The 25,476-nt window shown below is 37.8% G+C and overlaps 1 protein-coding gene across 2 annotated transcripts in view; it reads left to right on the top strand.

Annotated features, from left to right (window-relative positions):
- IMMP2L (inner mitochondrial membrane peptidase subunit 2) overlaps window positions 1–25,476 on the top strand; it is a 1,033,857-nt gene that overhangs the window by 81,822 nt on the left and 926,559 nt on the right. The gene's annotated exons all lie outside the window — the stretch shown is intronic.

Here is a 25,476-nt window from a genome sequence, read left to right as displayed (position 1 = left end):
TGATGGATGAAAGAATTAAAGAAAGCATGAATGAGTTTTTATAGTTTCACCTCCCTGACAAAGGCAGTTCTTTTTCTATTATCTTTTAAGTTAGACTTGTGAATTATATAACTCTTCTATTTCATGTAGTACGTGTTGAGGGTATACATATGTGACTAGAGAGATACTGCCAGGATTTTATAGTTAAGGTGGCGTGACTACCCATGTTCAGAGCTCTAAGGTTACCTTGGGAAGAGGGGTTTCTGAAAGGAGATGCTCCTCTGGTGGAGCCTCTGCAAATAGGAGAAAGTGTGAAGAGCCTACTCTTCTACGCTTAATAAAGTACCATGTGTATCTAGGACTTATTAAATGTAAATTTCCTGAGATGTTTTATTTTTTAAATTTCCTCCTTTTAGCTCAAATGGAATGTATTGTGAGTTTAGGTTTCAGTCACCTTGCCAGGTAAAGGATCCTATAGTCAAAATTTTTAATACATTTTTGAATTGGATGGATTGTAATTGTAGAGGTTGAGGTATTAAGGAGTTTGGGTGTGGTGGACTGAATTTGTGGCAGTTTGATATTATTGATGAATTCCAAAAAGAAATACTGATTATGCTTGTAAACTGGTTTCTTCCTTATGCTGGTGATACCCTTAGATTATATTGGATTCAAAGGTTTCACTTTTACTTGATTAAATAATGATTAAGGCTTTGATTGGGCCATGTGAATATGACAGAGGAACTGCACCACAGGGAAGGGGGGTGGGACTTTTGATATTGGAGCCCCAGAAGTGAATACACACAGAAGCAGATAGATGAGGAACAGATACTTGAGGAAGGAGAGAAGGCTCCATTAGATACAGCAGATGCCCCAGCAAGAGATATGAGCCATTAGCATGATAGTCTACAGCTGGCCTTGTGGAGAGAGTGAGCAGTTAAGCCTGGAGAGAAATGAGCCCCAGGAGAGAGATGAGCCTTATCCCAGTCTACAGCTGATTTCGGAAGAAGCTGGGACCACAGAACCTTAAGAGAAAGAGGAAGCCTGAAACCTTCCTGACATTTGCAGCCATCTTGCTCCAACACATGACAAAAAACTTTGGTGAGGGAAGTAACTTACAGTGGTAACTGTAAGTTTCTACCCCAAATAAGTAACCTTTATAAAAGCCAATAGATTTCTGGTACTTGCATCAGCACCCCTTTGGCTGACTAATACACCCAGTTTGAACATGTTCTTGTTCTTGGTCTGCATTCTGGTGGGTATGGACCCATTTTGGTAAGATCTTTTGATGATGTTACTTCAGTTAAGATGTGGTCGAGTTGAATCACATTGAGCTTTAATCTGTATTAGAGTCTTTATAAGCTGAGTATAAGAAATATGAAGAAAGAAGAAGCCACAGGAGGCAGCCAGAAGTTGATTATCAGTAGAACCTGGAAAAGAAAGGAGAAGACACTGCCATGTGTACTGCCATGTGACAGAAAAGCCAAGGGAGGCCAAAGAAGATATGACCCCAGAAGGAAGAAAGCTTTCTAGCCTCTGAAACTGTGAGCCAATAAATTCCTGTTGTTAAGCCAACTCAGTGAATGGTATTTGTTTTATCAATTAGGAAACTGAAAAATGTGTGATAAGCACCTTTTAAGTGAGAAAAATGCTACATTTCTAACTTAATACTTTTTACAGTCCCTGGTTCAGTTATAGTACATTTTATTTTACATAATAGTAGAATCAATGTGAATACTTCAGAAGCCATGCAGAATATAGCAAGGGAAGGAAGATGGCATTTAGACCAATTTTTCCACATTCTTTCATAGCTGTGTTACCTAATAATAATAATTATATAATCAGCACATACATTTATCTTAAATGTACTTCATGCTTTCTAGCCAGTTCTGCAGTATTGAAATTCAATACAGATCAAGATGGTGGAGTGAGATGCTTCAGAGCTGCATCACCTGACAGAAGCATTGAACAAACAGCAAGATATGGCAGAAACATCTTTCTCAAAGCTCCAGAAAAGTCAAAGACTGTCATAACAGAGCAAGCACTGAATCAACAAAAAGACTACTTAAAAGCAGTAGGATCTTCTGGCTTACCCCTCCCCCACTCCTCACTACTCACTGTAGAGCCAGCCCACACTCCCAGTGCAGATTCCTGGTCCTGGTTCTGGAAGGAGCAGAGTAACTGTCATCCACATACTCGGTATGTCTGCTCCAGTCATTCTGGTGGTGACCTGTGGGGCTTGCTGTCCCAGGACTTGCCCTGCCTGTAGAAGGCTGCTCATAGAACTCTCCTACAGATTGCTGTGGGAGAGCAATCATGTCATGTTGCCTAGGACAAGAGATTGCTGCCTATAGCATCCTATAGTACAGTGCATAGGACCATGAGGAAAATGTTTCCTAGGGAAGAGGGGACAATTGTAACTGTGTAAATGGGGGAATCCCTAAGGCTTCATGTGCATGACCAAGACATGACCCATGTGCAGAAAGAATCAAGGAGGCCCCGTACACTTTGACCTGGAACTGTTCTTTAAATTCATTGTATGGACAAACCCTGAAGGAGAGCAAATCTGCAAAAACTGGTGGACGTGTTTTATTCCCACTCCCCCTTTTTTGGTTAATTCCTGACATTCATGGAAAGCTTTGTCATAACACTAGCTGCATACAAGCTTAAGGAGCAGGTGCCTGAGAGTCTAAATTCTAGAGATAACACATTAAAATATCAAAATACAGGTTTCAACAAAAAGTTGCAAAACATTCAAAGAAACAGGAAGCAAAGGAAAAGATTAAAGCATTAGAAACCATCAATGATGAGGACCAGACCTGGGACATACCAGACATGAACTTTAAATAATGGTCCTAAATATGCTCCGAGAACTAAAGGAAAATTTGGACATAGAACAAAAGGAAATCAGGAAAACAGTCAATGAACAGGAAGAGAATATCCATAGAGAGATGAAAATTACTAATAGGAATCCAACAGAGCTGAAGACAAGAATATTAGAAATTAAAAATCCCCTAGAAGAGTTCCACAGTGGATTGGAACTGGCAGAAGAAAGAATCAGAGAACTTGAAGATGAGACAAATTGAAATCAGTCTAAGGAGTTGAAGTAAGAAAGAGTGAAGAAAAGTGAACAAAGACTGAGGAATTTTTGGGACACCATCTGGCATATCAATATATGTATTGTGGGAGTCCTGACAAAGAAGAAAGAGAAAAAGGGGCAGAGAGAATATTCTAAGAAATAATAACTGAAAACTTTGCAAATTTAATGAAAGATATGAATAGTCACATCCAAGATGCTCAGTGAACTCTAGCCAGAATAAATGTGGTTTATAGACTCATGCTAAGGCATATTATAATCAAACTGTTGAATGTCAAAGATGAAGAGAGAATCTGAAAGCTGTAAGAGAGAAGCAATGTGTCATGTACAAGTGGGCTGCAATAAGAATAAGTGCCAGTTTCTCATTGGAGACCATGGAGGCAAGAAGGCAGTGGAATGACATGTATAAAGTTCTGAAAGCAAAAAATTGCCAACACAGTTCTATATCCAGAAAAACTGTCTTTCAAAAATGAGGGAGAGATTAAAATATACCCAGATAAACAAAAGCTGAAGGAATTTTTCATCAGTAGTCAAGTCTTACAATAGGTGCTAAAGAGAGTTCTGCAAGTTGAAAAGAAAGGAATATAGGCAATAGTTCAAAGCTGCATGAAGAAATAAAGATCTCCAGAAAGAGTAATAACGTGGATAAATGTAAATGTCAGTACTACTGATTTTGTATCTCCACTTTTTTTACTTCCTACAGGATCTAAAAGGCAAATGTATAAAATGTAATGACAAATCACTGTTTTTGTATTCATAATATAGAAACATGTAATTTGTGACAAGAACTATATAAAGTTGGGGGACACAAGGTTATAGGAACATAGTTTTGTATGCTATTGAAGTTAAGTTGGTATCAAAGCATTTGAAATTGTTATAGATTTAGGATGTTAAATTTAAGCCCCATGGTAATGACAAAAAAAAAAAAGTCAGAAAATATGCAAGAGACAGAAAGTAGAATACCGGTTGCAGGGACAAGAGGCAGGGAGATTGTGCAATTAATACATAATAGATATAAGGTTTCTGTTTGGGGAGCTGGGGAAGTTTTAGTAATGGATGGTGGTGAGGGTACCACAACATTGTGAATATGATTAATCCTACTGAATGATACGTTTGAGAGTGGTTGAGATAGGAAAGTTTATGTTGTATATATTTTCTCACAATTAAAAAAAAGAAAGCAACTAAATAGGCAATGAAAATTAAATGTAATACATTATACTGGATGGGAACTAACAGCGGATGAGAAAAGGCTCAAAAGGATATATTTGGGACATATGGTAAAATTGTAATATAGACTGTAAGCTTTATATCAGTGTTAAATTTCTTGAACCTCATAACTGCACTTAAGGTTACATAAGTGAATATTCTGGTTCTTAGGAATTGTACAAAGCAGTTTTAAGTGTAAAAGGAGCAGGAGCATGATGTATATAGCCTACACTCAGGTATTCAGAAAATGGACTAATAAATAGACATATAAATAGATGGATAGATAGATGAATTGATGGATGGGTCAATAGAATAATATGGCAAATGTGGCAAAATGTTGAAATTGATATATCTTAGTATCTGGAGGATTGGCATACATTGGAGTTCTCTATTGGATTTATGTTACTTTTGTATTTGTGTTTCAAAATAGAAAGTTAAGAAAATTCAAGGCAAACAGTACTATTTCAAGATAATGCAATAGGAGACGTGGGGAGGAAAAACAGAATGAGAGACACGACAGAGCAGGAAGTGGAGGTGGTGCAATTGATTTGTCACCTCCCTCCCACATCAGAGGTCCTGGGTTCAGCTCCTGGTGCCGCCTAAAGAAACAAGGAAAATGAACAGATACAGCAAGTGAAAAAGAACAAGGGTTTGGGGAGAAATAAATAAAATAAGTCTTTAAAAAAAAGAAGGTTAAAACCACACATTGTTGGCAGACAGTAGGCAGTGAACACAGGATCTGAACTTTTATTTAATTAAGTAAAAACCTAAATTTATAGCAAAAAATCAAAACCAAAATATTACTTATTGATTGATGGCTGCAGTTACATCCTACAAGGCAAGAAATCTGTTGTGATTGTTTAATTATCTGGGGGAGTTTTATTTCCCTAGACCAAGGCATAAATTCTCCTAAATTGTTGTGTTTTGAACTTAGACACAAGCTGAGGATTTAGAATACCATGACAATAATATTTGTTTGACAGAGGAGTAAAACACTTAAGCATAGTGTTTTGCTTTAATTTTTCTTTTTGGAGGTATTTGGGATTGAACCTGGGGCCTTATATATGTGAAGCAGGCACTCAACCACTGACCTACAACTGTACCACCATAATCTTTTTGTTATTATTTTTTAATTAGAAAAGTAGTAGGTTTCCAAAAAAAAATCTTGTAAAAAATACAGCATTTCCATATTCCCCCTTATTGTTGACATTGCATTAGAGTGGTACTTTTGTTAAAACTGATGAATGAATACTAAAATTGTACTACTAACCACAACCATAGGACTTCCTATATCTAGGATCATGTTATCTGCAAATATGGAAAGTTTTCTGACTACTCTAGTGGAACTTCCAATACAATGTTGAATAACAGTGTGACAGTGGGCATCCTTGTCTTGTTCCAAATCTTAGAGAGAGAAAGCTTCTAGCCTTTCAAAATTGAGTTGTATGCCAGCTGAGGGTCTTTCATATATACCCTTTATCATGTTAAATAGGTTTCCTTCTATTCCTATTTTCCTTAGTGTATTTATCAAGAGTGGATGCTTGATTTCGTTAAATGCCTTTTCTGTGTCAATTGAGATCATCTTGTTCCCCCTACCCTCTTCCTTTTGTTACTGTGGTGTGTTACATTAACTGATATTCTTATGTTAAAACACCCTTATGTGATAAAACACAGATGATCATGGTATATAATTCTTTTAATGTGCTATTGGATTTGATTTCCAACTATTTTGTTGAGGATTTTTGTATCTATATTCATAAGGGAAATTCGTCTATTATTTTCTCTTCTTGTAGTAACTTTATCTGGCTTTGGTATTAGATTCATAGAATGAGTGAGGTATTGTGTTCCTCCTTTTCAATATTTTGAAAGAGTTTGTGCAGGATTAATATTAATTCTTCTTGTAATAATTGATATAATTCAACAGTGAAGCCATGTGGTCTTATGCTTTTCATCGTTGGGAGTTTTTTTTTAAATAATTAATTTATTGAAATATATCACCCACACACAAACATACATAAACAATAAGTGTATAGTAATAGTTGTGAACTTACAAAACAAACATATAACATCATACATGACTCTCATAACTTACCACCAACACATTACACTGTTGTTAAACCTTTTTAACTAATGATTAAAGAGTATTGTCAAAATATTACTACTAACCAAAGTATTTTCCCCCAACCCTCCCTATTATTATTATTGATATATCATTTATTTTTTTCTCTTTATTTTTTTAATGTTGCATTAAAAAAATATGAGGTCCCCATATACCCCCTACCCCCCTCACCCCACTCCTCCACCCATAACAACAACCTCCTCCATCATCATGAGACATTAATTGCATTTGGTGAATACATCTCTGAGCACCGCTGCACCTCATGGTCAGTGGTCCACACCATAGCCCACACTCTTCCACAGTCCACCCAGTGGTTCATGAGAGGACATACAATGTCTGGTAACTGTCTCTGCGGCACCACCCAGGACAACTCCAACCCCCAAAAATGGCCTCACATCACTTCTCTTCCTCCCACTTCCTACCCCCAGCAGCCACTATGGCCACTTTTTCCACACCAATGCCACATTTTCTTTGATTACTAATCACAATAGTTCATGAATAGAATATCAGTAAGTCCACTCTAATCCATTCTCTATTTCTCCATCCTGTGGACCCTAGAATGGCCGTGTCCACTCCACATCTATATCAAGAGGGGGCTTAGATTCCGCATGGATGCTGGATGCAATTCTCCTGCTTTCAGTTGTTTTCTATGTATAGGGTCATGTCGTCTGCAAATAATGAAATTTTGACTTCTTCCTTTCCAATTTGAATGTTTTTTATATCTGGTTCTTGCCTCAGTGCTCGAGCAAGTACTTCTAAGACAATGTTAAATAGAAGAGGTGATAGTGGGCATCCTTGTCTTGTTCCTGATCTTAGAGGGAAAGATTTTAGGATTTCACCATTGTAAATGATGTTGGCTGTGGGTTTTTCATATATACTTCTTATCATGTTTAGAAAATTTCCTTGTATTCCGATCTTTTGCAGTGTTTTTTCAAGATAGGGTGCTGTATTTTGTCAAATGCTTTTTCTGCATCTATAGATATAATCATGTAATTTTTTCCCTACAATCTGTTTATATGGTGTATTACATTGATTGATTTTCTTATGTTGAAACATCCTTGCATACCAGGAATGAATCCCACTTGGTCATGGTGTATAATTTGTTTAATGTGTTGTTGAATATGGTTAGCAAGTATTTTGTTGAGGATTTCTGCATCTCGGTTCATTAGAGAAATTGGTCTGTAACTTTCCTTTCTTGTGGTGTCTTTGTTTGGCTTTGGTACTAGGTTAATGTTGGCATCATAGAATGAGTTAGGTAATGTTCCTTCTGTTTCAATTTTTTGGAAGAGTTTCAGCAAGATTGGCATTAGTTCTTTCTGGAATGTTTTGTAGAATTCACCTGTGAAGCCATCTGGCCCTGGGCTCTTCTGAGTTGGGAGCTTTTTAATGCCTGATTCTATCTCTTTACTTGTCATTGGTTTGTTGTGATCTTCAATTTCTTCTTTCGTCAATAGAGGATGCTTCTGTGTTTCTAGGAATTTGTCCATTTCCTCTAAATTGTCATTTTTGTTGGAATATAGTTTTTCAAAGTATCCTCTTATGATAGTCTTTATTTCTGTGGGGTCAGTGGTGATATCTCCTTTCTCATTTCTTATTTTGTATGTTTACATCTTCTCTCTTTTTTTCTTTGTTAGTCTAGCTAGGGATTTGTTAATTTTATTGATCTTCTCAAAGAACCTGCTGTTAGTTTTGTTTATCTTTTCAAGTGCTTTCTTATTTTCTATTTCATTTATTTCTGCTCATATCTTTGTTCTTTCTTTCTTTCTTCTTCCTGTGGGGTTACTTTGTTGTTTTTTTTACTAATTCCTCCAAATGTGCAGTTAGTTCTTCAATTTTTGCTCTTTTTTCTTTTTTGATGTATGAATTTATGGCTATAAATTTCCCTCTCTGTACTGCTTTTGCTACATCCCAGAAGTTTTGACATGTTGTGTTATCATTTTCATTAGTTTCAAAGTAGTTATTAGTTTCTTTTGAGATTTCCTCTTTGATCCACTGTTTTTCTAAGAGTGTGCTGTTTAATTTCCATATCTTGGTGTGAAATCTGGACCTCTGACCCTTGCAGATTTCCAGCTTCACTCCACTGTGTTCAGAAAAATTATTTTGTATGATTTTGTTCTTTCTGAATTCATTGAGCCATTCTTTGTGGCCTAGCATATGGTCTGTCTTGGAGAGTGACCCACATGCACTTGAGAAAAATGTATATCCTGCTGAATTCGGGGGTAATGATCTGTATATGTCTATTAGGTCCAGCTCCTCTAATATACTGTTCTAAGTTTTTGTTTCTTTATTGATTCTCTTTTGAGATGTTCTGTCCAAAGTTGATAGTGGTGTATTAAAGTCTCCCACTGTAATTGTAGAGGCATCTATTCTTTCACTTAGTTTTTCCAGTGTTTGCCTCACGTATTAGGAGGTGCCCTTATTAGGAGCATAAATATTTATGATCGTTCTTCTTGAAAAATTATCCCTTTCACTAATATGTAGTATCCATCTTTGTCTCTCACCATTGTTTCACATTTAAAGTCTATTTTGTCTGATATTAATATAGCTACTCCTGCCTTTTTTTGGTTATTGTTTGCTTGTAAGATTGTTTTCCAGACATGCACTTTCAACCTCCCTGAATCCCTGGGTCTAAGATGTGTTTCTTGTAGACAGCATATAGATGTCTAAGATGTGTTTCTTGTAGACAGCATATATTTCCTTATCCAATCTTCCAGTCTGAATCTTTTGACAGGTGAGTTTAATCCATTGACATTCAGTGTCATTACTTTCAAGGTATTATTTATGTTAGCCATATTTGTTTGGACTTGTGTTTGTCATATTTTGTTTTTTTCCTTCTCTTTTTGTCTTTTTTGTTGCTCTTACACTCTCCTCCAACTCTGCCTCTCCTCCAACTCTATCTCTCCTGTTTTTTCTTTCTTCCTGAAGAACTCCCTTAGTATTTCTTGAAGGGCAGGTTTCTTGTTGGCATACTCTTTCAATTTCTGTTTATCTGTGAATATTTTGAACTCGCCATCATTTTTGAATGCTAGCTTAGCTGGGTAGAGTATTCGTGGTTGGAAATTTTTTTCTTTTAGTACCTTGACTATATCATACCACTGCCTTCTTGCCTCCATGGTTTCAGATGAGAAATCAGCACTTAATCTTTTGGAGCCTCCCTTGTATGTGATGGTTCTCTTTTCTCTTGCTGCTTTTAGAATTTTCTTTTTTTCTTGAGCATTGGATAATTTGACAAGTATGTGTCTTGGGGTAGGCCTGTTGAGATTTCTGGTGTTTGGGGTGTGTTGTGCTTCCTGGACATGTACATCCATCTCTCTCAGTAGATTTGGAAAGTTTCCAGCCATTATTTCCTCCAATACCCTTTCTGTCCCCTTTCCCTTCTCTTCTCCTTCTGGTATGCCTATAATACATATGTTTGTGTGTTTTGCATTGTCATTCAGGTCCCTAAGTCCCAGCTGGATTTTTTCTGTCTTTTTATCTATCAGTTCTACTATCTGTTTGATTTCAGATGTACTGTCTTCCACGTTGCTAATTCTCTCCTCTGCCTCTTCTAATCTGCTGCTATTTGCTGAGAGTGTATTTTTGATTTTTTGAATTGTGGTGTTTATCACCATCATATCTGTTATCTTTTTGCGTATGTCTGCAATTTCCTCTCCAAGTGTTTTCTTCATGTTGTTAATCTCTTCCTTTACTTCATTAAGTTGGTCTCTAATATATGTTTTGAGATCTTTAATTACTTGTCCGATGCTCTGCTCCTCTTCCTGGTTTTTAGTTTGTTCATTGGATTCGGCCATGTTTTCCTGGTTATTGGTTTGGTTTGTAGTTTTATCTGTCATCATTTTATCTTGACAGGTTTAATCAGTTCCTTAGCTTCTTTGTCTAATCTTGTGGATCAATTAGTTGTTATTTGTGCATAAGTGTTATGTGTTCTCTTTGTCACTTTGTTCTTCTTACTCTATTTTCTTGTTGCTGGCTAAGTTCACTTTGAAGGAGAATATTAGGGCCAGGGAAAGCAAAATGAGTAAGAAAAGAAAATGTATAAAGTAGTATTGGTAATAATGTTAACAGAGCAACAATGTGAGATCTAGAAGAATGGATATTAGACTCATGTAAGTTGTGTAGAGTTATAGCAGTAAGTAGAGTACCTATAATGAGACAGTCAGCTGAATATGGGGAGGATTATAGTATGAATTAAAAGGCCAGTGTGTTCATGGGAGAAGGAAAGAGAAAAGAAAGATAATAATATCAAGAGTGGATAAAAGACAGAAAACAGAACAAAGGTATTAGTAATAAAAAGTCAGACAATTTGGGGGCCAAAGAAAGGGAGGTGGAATGTAAGGGAAACAGTAAATGATGGAGGATAGAAAGATGTAGGGGAAAGGGGATAGTGTAGGTGACCAAAATCAATACACACAGAAAAGAGGAAATGGAGGATGAGGAAATACAGCAAGTGTGAAGCGCTCCCTGCAGGACATATTATATAACGGAAATAAAATAAAAAAGAGGAAAAGGAGAAAAAAGAAAAAGGAGGGGGACAAAGAAAAGGGGGGGGCGGTAAACAAGCAAGAAAAAGAAAAAGAAAAAAAAAAAACTAAATAAATGAAAAAGAACCTTGGGGGATAAAATGGGAGAAAAGTCCAGGAGACAATGCAATATTAGTGACCACGACAAAAACAAACAAACAAACAAACAAACAAAAGAACCAATGTTTCAAGCTAGGAATCCTCTTTGCAGTTAAATAATATACTTAGGGATCTAACCTTCCCCCTTTCTCCCTTTCTCACTTCTCTCTCTCCCAGGGCAGCAGGAAAGCTGCCTGAGAGGTCCGGTAGGAGATTCAAGTAGGTCCTTGTTGAACCAACTCAACATAGAAGACTGTGACTCTTTATTTCCAGTGTGAGAGCACCTACACCTCACCAGAAACCCCAAATATGCTCCTGGAAGCTTGTATAGCACCTCCTGCAGTCCCTCCCCCTTATGTGTGCTAGGGTAGGTCTAACTGATTTTCTGACTCCACCTTCTCCCAGACCAAGTTTCCTATCCCAGGACATTTAGGTAAATTGGGCTTTCTCAGCAGATTCACCTCTCCTTTCTTCCCAGACTCTCCCCAAGTCAGCTGGTACACTCCTCCAAGCTCAAGGAGAGAGAGAGTGAGAAAAAAACAAAACAAAAACACTAAACACGGAGGGCTAGGGTAATCAAGAACCTCAGATAGACCTCAGGGTGCGGTGGATTCGGGGATGGGAAGTCCGTGATATTGTAGACTCAAGGTGTGTGAGTCTCTGGAGCGTGGGCCACCAGTGGTTAGGGGACACAGACCTAGGAACCACACATCCAGTGAACATGGGACCTGGGAACACCGCAGCACAACAAAGCCTTCAGGGATTGCTGCGGCCGGGTGCCAGCCCTTGAGGGAGGGGTTCCACCTACACCTTCTGACCTCCGTGTCAGAAACCCAAAATTCCACCTCTTGCAAGAATCTCTTCTGTCACTGTCTCACCAAATCGACATCCATCCACTTCCTACCCTGCAAGCCCCTGAAACAGCCCGCTGAGGGTTTGGGAACACCCCAGCACAACAAAGATCCCAGGGATCACCGCGGCCAGGCTGCCAGCCCTAGGGGGAGAGGCTCCACCCATAACCTCTGACCTCCATGTCAGAAACCCAAAATTCCACCTCTCACTAGAATCTCCTCCATCACTGTCTCCCAAATTGACATCCAGACACCTCCTGCCCTGCAAGCCCCCGAAATAGCCCGCTTAGGGCTTGGGAACACCCCAGCCAACAAAGCCTTCAGGAATCGCCGCAGCCAGACCGCCAGCCCCAGGGGAAGTGTCCTGCCCACAACCTCCGACCTCCATGCAAGAGACCCAAAATTCTACCTCTTGCAAGAATCTCCTCTATCACCATCCCACCAAATCGACATCCAGACACCTCCTGCCCTGCAAACACCCAAAACAGTCTGGTCCAGCAGGATTCCAACCCTACTCAGCTGCTTCTTTGCAGGAGAGATTATGAAGTGCACTCACACAGATGCCATCTTGCCCTGCCTCTGATATGTCATTTATATATGAACCTACATAAACAATTAAATGTATAGTGAAAGTTGTGAACTTACTAAGCAAACATTCATAACATCATACAGGGGTCCTATACATCAACTCTCCACTAACACCTTGCATTGTCGTGAGATGTTTGTTACAAATTACAAAAGAATATTGTCAAAATCTTACTACTAATTATCGTCCTTATCTTACAATTGGTGTGTTTTTCCCTGAACACTCCTTATTATTATTTTTTAAATATATTTTTTGTGACAGAAGTTGTAAACTTTTAAAACAGTCATGCCAATAGCAGAATTCCCAAGCAACACCCCTCTATCAGCATACCAGACTGGTGGAACATTTGTCACAGAAAAGATAATATCATCTGATTGTTACCATGTCCATAGTATACATTTGGCTCACATTTTCCATATTGCCCCATTATCAACATAGTACATCTTTGGCATAGGTGCAAGAATATTATATTATTACTGCTAACTACAGTCCATAGGTCATTCCAGTTGTATTTTTTCCATGTGTTCGAACACCCTGCAGTAGTGATGTACATTTGCTCTAGCTCACAAAGGACATTCTTACATCTGTACCATCAATGACAATTCTCATCCACCTCTTGGTTTACTGTGCTATTCAGTTCCTAGATTATTCTCTAGCATTCTGTCAATTGGCATTTACATCCCTAGACTCCCATTTTCAGCCACATCCCTATTTATAAACTAGCTTTTATATTTTTACCATCCATTCTATACATTTCCACACTTTTACTGTAAAGCTAATTAAAACTTCTACGTACATTAAACATCATTAGTCCATCTAATTCCTTCTCTTATCTCCATCAAGAATCTACCACATATCACCAGGTCTTGATGTTTTCCAATAATTCCTTCTAGAAGTTTTATGGTTCTTGCTTTTATTTTTAGGTGTTTGATCCATTCTGAGTTAATTTTTGGATAAGGTGTGAGATAGAGGACCTTTTTCCTTCTTTTGGCTATAAATATCAAGTTCTTTCAGCACCATTTTGCTGAATGGACTGTTCTGCCTGAGATGTGTGGGTTTGACAGGTAGTCAAAAATCACTTGAGCATACATGTGAGGGTCTGTTTCTGAGCCACATCAGTTTGGTTCCATTGGCCTATGTATCTGTCTTTATGCCAGTACCATGCTGTTTTTACCACTATAGCTTGGTAGTTTGATTTAAAGCCCAGAGATGAGGGATTGCTTTTCCTTTTATGATGTTTCTGGCTATTCAGGACCCCTTACCCTTCAGAATAAATTTGGTAATTGTGTTTTCAATTTTTTTTTTTTTAATGCTGGTGGAATTTTTATAAGGGTTGCATTGAATCTGTATATCAATATGAGTAGAATTGACATCTTAATGTTTGCTGCATCTTTTTCTTTGACCACTTCTGTTGTTGTCAGTGGCATGGGAATCTGTGTTTTCTTTTTGTTGTGTCATCTTGTTGTGTCAGCTCTCTGTGTGGGTGGTGCCATTCTTAGGCAGGCTGCACTTTCTTTGGCGCTGGGCGGCTCTCCTTACAGGGCACACTCCTTGTGCGTGGGGCTCCCCTATGCAGGGGACATCCCTGCATGGCACGGTACTCCTTGTGCGCCTCAGCACTGCGCTGGGCCAGCTCCACACTGGTCAAGGAGGCCCAGGTTTTGAACCACGGACCTCCCATGTGGTAGATGGACGCCCTAACCACTGGGCCAAGTACGCTTCCCTTGATTTCTTTTAACATTGGGTTGCAGTTTTCAGAATACAAGTACTTTACATCATTGGTTAAGTTTATTCCTGACTACTTGAGTTTAATCTGTCATTTTATTTCCACCACTCTTTTGACACTTTTAGTTCCTTTATTGACATAAATCTTCATTTCTAGGCTCTCTTCCAGGCCTCTCTCTTCTGTCTTTTCTTTTCAGGCTCTAGCACACTCTTTAGTATTTTTTGAAAATCTGGTCTCTTGCTTAGACATTTTCTCAGTTTCTTTTTATCTGTGGATATTCTAATCTTGCCCTCATTTTTGAAAGATAGTCTTGCCGGATATAAAATTCTTGGCTGGAAGTTTTTCTCTTGTAGTATCTTAAATATATCAGATCACTGTCTTCTTGCCTCCATGGTCTGGTGAGAAATCAGCACTTTATCTTATTGGGTATCCCTTATATGTTATGCATTGCTTTTCTCTTGCTGTTCTCAGAATTCTCTCTTTGTCTTTGGCATTTGACATACTGATGAGTATGTGTCTCGGAGTTGGTCTATTCAGATTTTTTCGGATGGGAGTACATTGTGCTTCTTGGACATGAATATCTATGTCCTTCAATAGGGTTGGGAAATTTTCTAACATTATGTCTTTAAATATTCCTTCTGTCCCTTTTCCCTTCTCTTCTCCTTCTGGGACACGCATGGCATGTATGTTTGCACATCTCTGGCTGTCGTTTATTTCTCTGAGACCTTGTTCAATTTTTTCCATTCTTTTCTTCATCTGTTCTTTTGTATGTTCACTTTCAGAGGCCATTTTTTCAAGCTCACCAATCCTTTCTTCTGCCTCCTGAAATCTGCTATTATATGATTCCATTGTTTTTTAAATTTCACTGATTGCACCTTTCATTCCCATAAGATCTGCTGTTTTTCTATGCATGCTTTCGAATTCTTCTTTGTCATCATCCAGTGTTTTCTTTTTTTTTTTTTTATTTATTTAATTCCCCTCCCCTCCCCCGGTTGTCTGTTTTCTGTGTCTTTTTGCTGCGTCTTGTTTCTTTGTCCACTTCTGTTGTCGTCAGCGGCACGGGAAGTGTGGGCGGCGCCATTCCTGGGCAGGCTGCTCCCTCCTTCGCGCTGGGTGGCTCTCCTTACGGGGTGCACTCCTTGCGCGTGGGGCTCCTCTACGCGGGGGACACCCCTGCATGGCAGGGCACTCCTTGCGTGCATCAGCACTGCGCATGGGCCAGCTCCACACGGGTCAAGGAGGCCCGGGGTTTGAACCGCAGACCTCCCATGTGGTAGACGGACACCCTAACCATTGGGCCAAAGTCCGTTTCCCCAGTGTTTTCTTAATATCCTTAATCTCGTTAGTCATCACATTGAATTTATTAAGGAGATTTGTTTGAACATCTATGATTAGTTCTCTCAACTCCTTTATGTTATCTGGAGGCTTATCTTGTTCCTTTAACTGGGCTATAGCTTCCTGTTTCTTGGTGTGGATTGTAATTTTTTGTTGATGTCTTGGCATCTGGATTACTAGAGTATTTATTCTGGGTGTAGTTTTTCTCTAGTTTAGGGCTTCCTGCCCTTTCTCCCTTGCTGGTTGTGCAATAGGAGCCAAGGATGTAATTAGTGCTATAAACTGTGGATGCTCAAGCTGAGCTCATTGCCCCAGGGATGGATGAAGCTTCTCCTAACTTTCTCCTTTCCCAGAGGTAGGGACAGAGTCAAAGTTGTGTGGAATAATCTAAGTCATGCTGGTCTAGATCTTTATTGCCCAGAGAGACTGGTGAAGCTTCACACTCCTTTCTCACCTGCCTGGGGCATGGATGGAGCTGTAAGTATGAGCAGCAGTCTGTGCAGTGCACGTCCAGGTTAACTGTAGTTGCCCCAGTAGACTTTTAATTATTCTGTTTGTGCAAGCCAAAGGTACCCTCAGTTACCTGGATAGACTGGTGTTGAGCTAGCCAGCCTCCTGGCTGCCAGAGGTGGGACTGAAACTTAGGCTAGGGCTGCAGGCTGATCTTGTTGAAAGAAACTGGTTCCTACCATCACTGTGATATTTGGTCACTCTGGCTTCCCCTCAGCCTGGGGGTGGAGTCAAAATGGAGGCCACTGGCCCTTTTCCGACTTGGACAAATTCACACTGCAGCTTTCCTAGAGTTATTCCTTAGCCATCTGCATCTACCAATCAGTAGCTGAAATTGGCAGCCAACCATCTCCTCCTCCCCTGTTTTTGGGAAATGGAGCTTCCAATTCCAGGCACAGAATAGCTCCTGGGGCAGCTTGCACCACCAGAGTAGGACAATCACTGGCCTCTGCAGCTTGCCTGGCAATTTCCCGGAGAGGCTACGTGCAGGTCCCTGTATCTTCCTCCCTGTCGGAGGTTCCACTGGGTCTTAGGCTAGACCTGCAATCTGACCTGGATGGAAAGAAGCTGATTCCCACCAGCACTGGGATTTTCAGTACGCCCCGCTTCTCCTTGTGCCAGGTGCAGAGTGAAGATGGCGGCTCCCGGCCTCTCTCTGACTTGGACAGGCTCAAACTTTAGCTGTTCTCAGGATTATACTTTAACCCACTGAATTTTACTCATCAGTAGCTGAAGTTGGTGCCCACCCATCTCTTCCTCCCCCATTTTTGGGAAATGGAGCTTTCAATTCCAGTTGCAGAACAGCTTCCAAGGCTTCTTGTGTCTCCGGTGGAGGATGGGCACTGGCCTCCAGTGCATGGAGTGCTCTACTTATGAGTCTTCTCTGTAGATGGGCAGTCTCCTTCTTCCATTCCTTCAAGGATGTTGCAGGATGCCCTTCTGGCCTCCTAAAGCCCCCAAATGGGTGCTTCAGCTAGCTCCAGAGAGCTCTGGATGTTTGCTAACTGTCCTGTAGCAGGTGCTGACTCTAGGAGCTCCTTACTCCACTGCCATCTTCCTGTTGGTCTCTGTTGGGAGGTTTTTGATGACTGATTCAATCTGTTATGATGGGTTTGTCGAGATTTTTTATTTTGAGTTAATGCAGGTTGTTGTTTGTATATCTAGGAATTTGTCTCTTTCATTTAGGTCATCTAATTTGTTGTCATATAAATGTTCATAATATTGTCTAATCCTTTTTACTTCTTTGTGGTCACTTGTAATGTGCCCCCTTATTTCTGATTTTATTTATTTGTATCTTTCTCTTCTTTACTTTGTAAGTCTAGCTAAGAGTTTGTCAATTTTATTGATCTTTTCAAAGAATGAACTTTTGGTTTTGTTAATTCTCTTTATTGTTTTTTATTCTCAGTTTTATTTATTTCTGTTCTAATCATTGTTATTTCTTTCTTCCTGCTTGCTGTGGGATTAGTTTGCTGTTCTTTTCTACTTCCTCCAGGTGTGCAGTTAGCTCCTTGATTTTAACTCTTTCTTCTTTTTTAATGTAAGTGTTTAGGGCTTTCAGTTTTCCTCTCAGCATTGCCTTGGCTTCATCCCATAAGTTTTGATAAGTTTTGTTCTCATTTTCATTCATCTCAATAGTTACTCATTTCCCTTGCAATGTTTTTTCTTTGACCCACTGTTTGTTTAAAAGTGTTACTAAACTTCCATGTATATATAGATTTTCCAGTTCTTTGCCTGTTATTGATTTCCAGTTTCATTCCATTATGACCAAAGATGATGTTTTGTTTGACTTCAGTCTTTTTAAATTTATTGAAACTTATTCTTTGATCCAACATGTGGTTTATCCTGGAGAATGATCCATGTGTACTTGAGAAGAATGTATATCCTGCTGTTTTTGGGGTGCAATATTCTGTATATATTTTAGGTCTAGCTTATTATATTATTCAAGTTCTCTGTTTCCTTATTGATCTTCTGTTTAGATGTTCTTTCTATTGATGTGAGTAATGTATTGATGTCTCCAACTATTGCTGTAGAGATCTCTATTTCTTTCTTCAATTTTGCCAGTGTTTACCTCATGTATTTTGGGGCACCCCTGTTAGATGCATAAATATTTATGATTGTTATTCTTCTTGGTAGATTGCCCCTTTTATTAATATGTAGTGTCCTTCTTTGTCTCATAACAGCTTTTGACTTAAAGGTATTTTGTCTGATATTAATATAGCTACCCGAGCTTTTTTTTGGGTTACTCTTTGCATGGAGTATCTTTTCTATACTTTCATTTTCAATCTGTTAGTGTCTTTGAGTCTAAGGTAAGTATCTTGTAAACAACATATAGTTGGGTCTTTTTTTAAAAAAATCCATTCTGTCAGCCTGTGTCTTTTGATTGGTTTGTTTCATCTATTAGCATTCAGTGTTATTACTGTAAAGGTGTTGCTTACTTCAGCCATTTTGTCCTTTGGGTTTTATATGTCACATTTTTTTCCTTTAGTGCAACCTCCTTTTTTGTATAATTCATATTTTGTGATGTATCTGACTAATCCCTTTCTCATTTCTGTTTCTGTATATTTCAAAAATACTTTCTTTGTGGTTATCCTGGGGTTTATATTAATCAACCTACATTTATAACCTACTAATTTGAAAATACAGCAATTTAGCTCTGATAGCATACACATTCTTTGCTCCCATATCCCTTTGTTTCCCCTTTTTATGTTACTTTTGTCCCACTTTACCACTTTATATTTTGCATGTTCATTTATTGGGAAAAATGCATTTTTCTTGTTCAACTGTATTCTGACTCTTATAGGAAATAAAGAGTAGAGTTGTATGTTGAGGATTCAGTCTAATGTGTTTTGCAGTTACCTTTACTGAAGATCTTCATTTCTTCATACTACTCCAAGCTACTGTCTCCTGTCTTTTCCTTTCAATCTGCAGAACTCCCTTTAGTAATTCTTTTAGGGCAAGTCTCTTGTTGATGGACTTTCTCAGTTTCTATATATCTCTGAATGTTAACTCTTCCTCATTTTTCCATTTCTGGGAAATCTTTTTCTGGGAATGCCTTACGTAGCTGTCTTGATGATGTCATCTCTGCCTAAGCATAGTCTTTGACCAGGTATGGTATTAAAGTTCAACTAGTGTGTATTGTACTTATTTTAAAAACAGATTTGATATCTGCTGTTTCTAGATTTAGCACAATTTATTGACATCTATTGAAATATTCTGTCTTACGTATTGTCCTTTTTAGAGTATACTATATAGTTCTTAGGGCAAAGATAATTACACAATAAGCTCTCTTTTAATGTAACAAAAATTTCTAAAATGATATAAAAATGTATGAAATACAAATGAGAAAAAATAAAAATAAAAAGTTAATCATAATTTCATCAAGCAGAGATAAGAACTGTAATTTTTACATGCATATTTTTGTATTTTCATTAATATATGTTTATGTTTAAAAATTAAAATGTGTAACACATGTTCATAAGTTTTTTAAAGCTGATTTTTCACTTTATCATGACTTATTCCTGAATACTCATGATTAACATAAATTTTAATGGTTACGTAGTATGCCATCCTATGGTCATAGCATAGATTGATTTTCTAATTTCTATTATTGGACATAATATTCTTTGTAGGTTTCTCCTCCTAATATAGGCAGTATTGTGATAAAGATATTTGTAGCAATTAGTGCACACAGAAATTTTTTGGGTTTAATTTCTAGAGGCAGAAGTAAAAGAAGAGCATGGCTTCTTGACTTGCTTAAAAAAATGTAGATGCTCTATATCAAGAATTCAGAAATGAGTAGTAGAATTTTCTGCTTGGAAACTTCCAGTTTAGTATGAAAAAGGTACAGGGCAATATGTAGAAGCTTTTATCTTGAATCTTGTGGAAAGAATTTTGTACTTGATTTTACTTTTTATTCTGTGTTTTTTTCATCATCATTTTCATCATATTTATTGAATGTTTACTCTGTATCATGATAGTGTTAATAACTTTTTGTGGATCAGGACCATCTCATTTAATCTCAAAGCAACCCTATAAGGTATGTGGTATACAATACTGATGTTATAGATGAAGAGAATGAGCCTTTAAAAGATTAGATAATTTGCTTAGGGTAAATGGCTAGCAAGGAAATGGAGCCAAGATTTGAACATAGTTTCCTGTCTTTAGACCAAGGGACTATCTGGAAGATGTTGCTAGGTCTTTTGATTTCAGATATCTGTGGTCCATGATAGAAATAGAGGAATAGACTGAGTGCAAGAATGCAAGTCCTTGCAGAAAAGAGGAGCCGTGCAGCTGCCAAGGTTGTTTTGTTTTTTGTTGGTAACCCCAGAGATTATCAGTGTTTTCTCCTATACTGCTGGGGATCTCCTTTACTACACAGAGGAAGATAATGCTAGCAGACACACTCTTTGAAATTCCTAGATTAAATATTATACAAGGTTGCTTAAGAAAACTTTATTATTTTAAGTTGGCCATAGTCTTAATATCTCTGGGAGTATAGAATTTAAAATATTAGCAACATGGCAAGAAAATATAGATTCTCCGGTCACATCAGATTATCAAAATTTATGGCTTTTAATTTAGATTTGATGTGTATAACTTCTTTGATTTGAAAAGATGGCTTGCTCCTTTCCCACAATGAAAAGCATAACTGAAACAAATTTTTATTCCCCCTGGGAAAAGAAAGATATAAAATTTCTAAGTAATAACATAGTTTACTACTAATTTTTGTAAAATAACTTCATCAAAGTTAGGCTTTCTTCATTTCCTGTATAAATTTTCTATTTTGATTTAATGCATTATTTTTCTTCTCAAAAGTAGTTTTTCTTGGGAAGTAAAGTGTTTTTTTTTCTTAAAATTTTTTTTATTGAAGTACAAGGGCTATGGCTTTTATAGTGATACAGGAACAGTTTCCTAATTCATGGATGGTTTTCTTTATGTTGATTTTTTATATTTATAAATGAATAGTAAATATAATTGTCATTTTATTTTGTTGTGATTAGCACTATTTCATTATGGATAATTAAGTACCATTCAACTTTATTTCTAGTGTTTAAATTGCCTGTGTTGATGAGATCCCCCCACATTTTTTTCCTATATTTGTTCAGAATATATTTTCATTAAGAAAGATGTATACACATATTTAGATAAAATAGTTTGCTCAGCGACCATTTTATTTTAATGTGCTTTAAAATATCTTTGATCTTTTAAAATATGAAGTATACAAATATTATTTTCAGGTCATTTCTTGCATTGAGCATACAAAAAAAGATAAGACATGGTTCTTGTAATTGAGAAGCATACAGTTGATTGAACCATGTATGTAGGCAGATCGCAGTAACAGTGTTTTAAGAACTATAATTGAATTTTACCTAGATTGCTGTGGGAGTGCAGACGGGCGAGTGATTAATTTAGCTTTGTAGGAGAGAGGAAAGGTAAAAGAAAACTCTGTGGCTTCCTTTATAAAATCAGATAAGGTCTTAAAGGTGTTGCCTGATGATTCTAATACATTACTGTCTGAAATTAGATATGTTTCCTTCTCAGATTTTTACCCCGCATAAATCATTTGTTTAAAAATGTGCTACCTTTGAGTTCAACTAAGTAGGTTTAAAGCAGTTGGGTGGATGAGTGGTTCTACAAAGGGGGAGATGAATCCAAGTGTCAAGATTTGGGTCTATAGGGATTCTTCTGTTCCCAGTCTTGAAGCGTCAGGTTGTAATTTCCGCAAGGGAACTGTAAGATTTTTCTTTTCTTAGGCTTTCCAGAGGAGTTACTCTCTCTTGGGCTTTGCAAGTTGAATAGAATTTTCCAAGTGGGGCAAATCTTTTGAAGAGGGAATGTCTTTTGCTGGGAGATTCAAACAGAATTAGAAACTGAGGGTGACTCAAGAGTCTTCTGGTAGGGATGATAAGGTGAATGGTAATGTTAACTGAGGAGGAGAATATAGAAGTATATTTGGAATATTTTTTTCATATATTTGGGGGCTGGAGTGGAATATCTGTATTTGGCTGCTAGTTTGGGGACTCTTTGGGAATTTCATTCACTGAAATTTCATTGAAATTTCCACTAAAATTTATTATTCATCTGCTAAGTGTCCAGACTTTGAGAACATTTAATTACGTATTCTCAATAATCTATTCTTAAAATGTTTACATAAAAGACAAGTCAATAATTATAATATATTATTAAATATGCTACCAAAGAGGTAAGCACAGGGTACAATGGAATCTGTGATTTTTGATTACCTGAGACTGAGGATGGTGAGTGGTAGGGAGGAGAGGTGAGGAGTTTTGGGAAAGAATTCCTGTGAGATTGCCTTATGGGTTTCAAGCTTTGTTTTGAAGTATGAATTAATCAGATGGGGGGAGATGGTGAAGAGGAAACTTTTGAGGAAAAAATACTGTTTATATGACACTTATGTGAGAAAATAACATATACTTAGGGTACTGCTTATGATTGAATTAATTAGTAGGAATAATGTTAGTAGAGATTGACAGGGTCTTGCAGATTATGTGTGTCTTGATTTTTATCTTGAAGACAGTGGTTTGTTGTTGTTTTTGGGAAGCTAATGAAGAATTTTAACCAGGGGAATAACTTGATCAGATGAGATGCCCAGCAACCAGTTTGAAAAATGTGTTTGAAGCTCAGGAAAGAAGTTGGAGTTGGAGTGTAAATTTAACTAGGGGGTTATAATAATATGTAAGAGACAAACAAAAAATTACATGGCAATATGCTAAGTATTGTAGTATGAAGTACTATGGATGAAGTATGGGGGGAGGAGGACGCAATTTGGGAGTATGCATTTAGGAGTCATGAGTGTATGGGTGATATTTGAAACTGAGAAAATCAATGAGAATTTCCAAGGAAAAAGTACAATGACAGAGATGAAAGAACTTGCATTATTCTGCCAAAGGGGTTGATGCAAAGTGCCAGAAATCTGTTGGCTTTTATAAAGGGTATTTATTTGGGATAAAAGCTTGCAGTCCCAAGGCCATGGAAAGTCCAACTCAAGGTACCAAATAGGTACTTGCTCACCAAAGTCAGCTGCTGCTTGTTGAAGGGGGATGACAGGTGAATCTCTACAGGGGTTCAGTCTTCCCCTCTGTGCTTCCTCTCTCTCAGCGGCATGCAGGCATGGGGCTCATTTCTTTACAGGCCTTCTAGATCAGTCTCAACTGTTCTGAACTATTCCCAAGGTCAGCTGCAAACTATAAAGGAATGGCTCATTTCTCCCTGGGACCCAAGGATAAAAAATGACAAAGCTTTCTTTCCCTGGGTGTCTTTTTGTGTCAGTGTCCATTTTATATCAGATCCAGCAAGGGGACTGGAACTCAACCTGAGTCACACCCTCTGATGTAGTAAAATCTAAAAGCCTAATCTTAACAAGTAATCTAATCAAATATATCTCAGCTGAATTTAATGCAGTCAAAGGGTAGCATGCCCAGAGGAATAAATTAGTTTACAAAGATAATCTTTCTCTCTTTGAGATTCATAAAATAATCTCAGACTGTCACAAAACTAAAGATAAAATCCTGGAAAAAAACAACTTTTATAAGGTAATGTTTGAAAAAGAGTCGTCTAAAGCCATGTATTTAACACTATGGATTGCATCCCATTATTATATAATCTATATAGTGGGTGTGAAATCAATATAGTAGGTGTAAACATCATTTTAAAAACATGGATTAGGAGAGAGTAGAAAATAACAGGGTGCATGTAGTAAGGGTAATTATTGTTTTGTGAAACTTTTGGTTAGGTGTGTGTGTATTTGTGCATGTGTGTATGAGGAACAGTATAATGCATTTCTTATTTTGAGTCATGGTCACAAACTTTTGAAAGTACCAATAATAGAGCAGCCAGAAGTAATTAAATCACTTTTCTTCTTCTTATTAGATGTCACATTTTTGGATGGTATTGTACTAGAGGCAATGGAATATATTCTTATCAGAGATGCACATGAAATGAAAAGCCCTGAGCCTAGTAATTAACAGTTACTATAACAGCAAAAGGGAAAGCCATTTTTACTTGTATTTTTTTTGTTAAATTAAAAATCTACATTTATTCATTCAAAAGATATTTATTTGGCATTTAATATGCAAAGCATTGTGTTAAGTTGTCCAGTTCTGGCCTAGATATGGTCCTAGGCTCTAGGAGTTAACACTTTAATGCAAGAGATAAGACAGAGGTAGTGTTGAAAGTATATGGAACATTGGGATTTGAAGGAAGGAGAAATGTGTTTTAAATAGTTAATTGCTGTGTAAATCTGACATAGTATTATTACAACCATAGTTGCTACTGATCTGCTTTGGTATCATGAGGGTGCATATAAGTTGGGACTTATTTCAATCAAAATTTTGTAGGTGAAATGAGGGGGAGGGGACTTCTTGGCAGAGGGAGAATCGTGGAAGTTTGAAAGTACACTGAAAAGCCAACCTGTGCCCTGGAGCACCAGCTGAATCTCTTGGAGCTTAAATGGCTCTTTTGCCTTAGGCTACATGTATAGGCTGAAAATCTCCTTAGTCCTTTTTCCCTTCCTTTACACTCCATTCTCAGACTTCAGTATTCTAAGGGCAAGGAGGGAAGAAAATGAATCCAGCAAAAGTACAATGGCAAGGAGGTTTTCTCTGTACAGCCCACATAGTCTCTCCGAGGAACCCTTTACTACATCAGTTTTGTAGGAGAAAATACAAAGAGATTAGGGAAAGAGGAGCTGTAAAATACTGAACTCAAATATATGTTAGCTTCATGGTTAATAAACCAAATAATTGTGCTTTGATTGTTTCTTGACTTTTTATGAGAACTTACCCAAAATGTCTCTCAGATCTTCCCCCATCAAACTTCTGGCATATCAAACCTTGTCTAAATTCTAGGGTAAAAGTCACTTACTAAACTCAGTTTGGGACCAGGGCCCTTGCTACATGCCTTCCGGAGAAAAGAGAGCTCAAGGTGGGGAATAACCACATTTTTCATGCTTGTTCTGTCACCTTATTTTAGTTTGCTAAGGGCTGCCAATGCAAAAATACCAGAAGTGGGTTGGCCTTTACAGTAGGGATTTATTAGGGTAGAAGCTTCCAGTGCCAAGGCAGTGGAAATGTCCAAATCAAGGAACCCTCAAAAGATGCTGTCTCCGAAGTTGCTGCTGTAGGTGATGAAGCATATGGCTCGACTTGCCCTGGGCTTCATCTCTTCAGCACGGGCTGCTTGCTCCTTTGATTCCAGACTCAGGGGTTTTGATGTAGGCTGTGGGTGGGAGGCTCTTTGTCTCTTAGGAAGTAACCTTAACCTAAGCTGTCTGTCCTGACTTGTAGGTGTGGGATGGTGAGAGGCTGCAGTCCTGCCCTTGGTAACCATGGCAATGACTCCAGTCCCAGGAAACAGTTTATCAATGCAAACTCTATAAACCTTAAATATTCAGGGAAAATACAAACCAAATGTGCTAAAAGCTTATCTAGAA

The sequence above is a fragment of the Dasypus novemcinctus genome, chromosome 5, assembly GCF_030445035.2.
Source record: "Dasypus novemcinctus isolate mDasNov1 chromosome 5, mDasNov1.1.hap2, whole genome shotgun sequence".
Lineage (NCBI taxonomy): Eukaryota > Metazoa > Chordata > Mammalia > Cingulata > Dasypodidae > Dasypus > Dasypus novemcinctus.
Note: the sequence above shows the minus strand (reverse complement) of the source record. Positions and strands in the feature narration are given on the sequence as shown.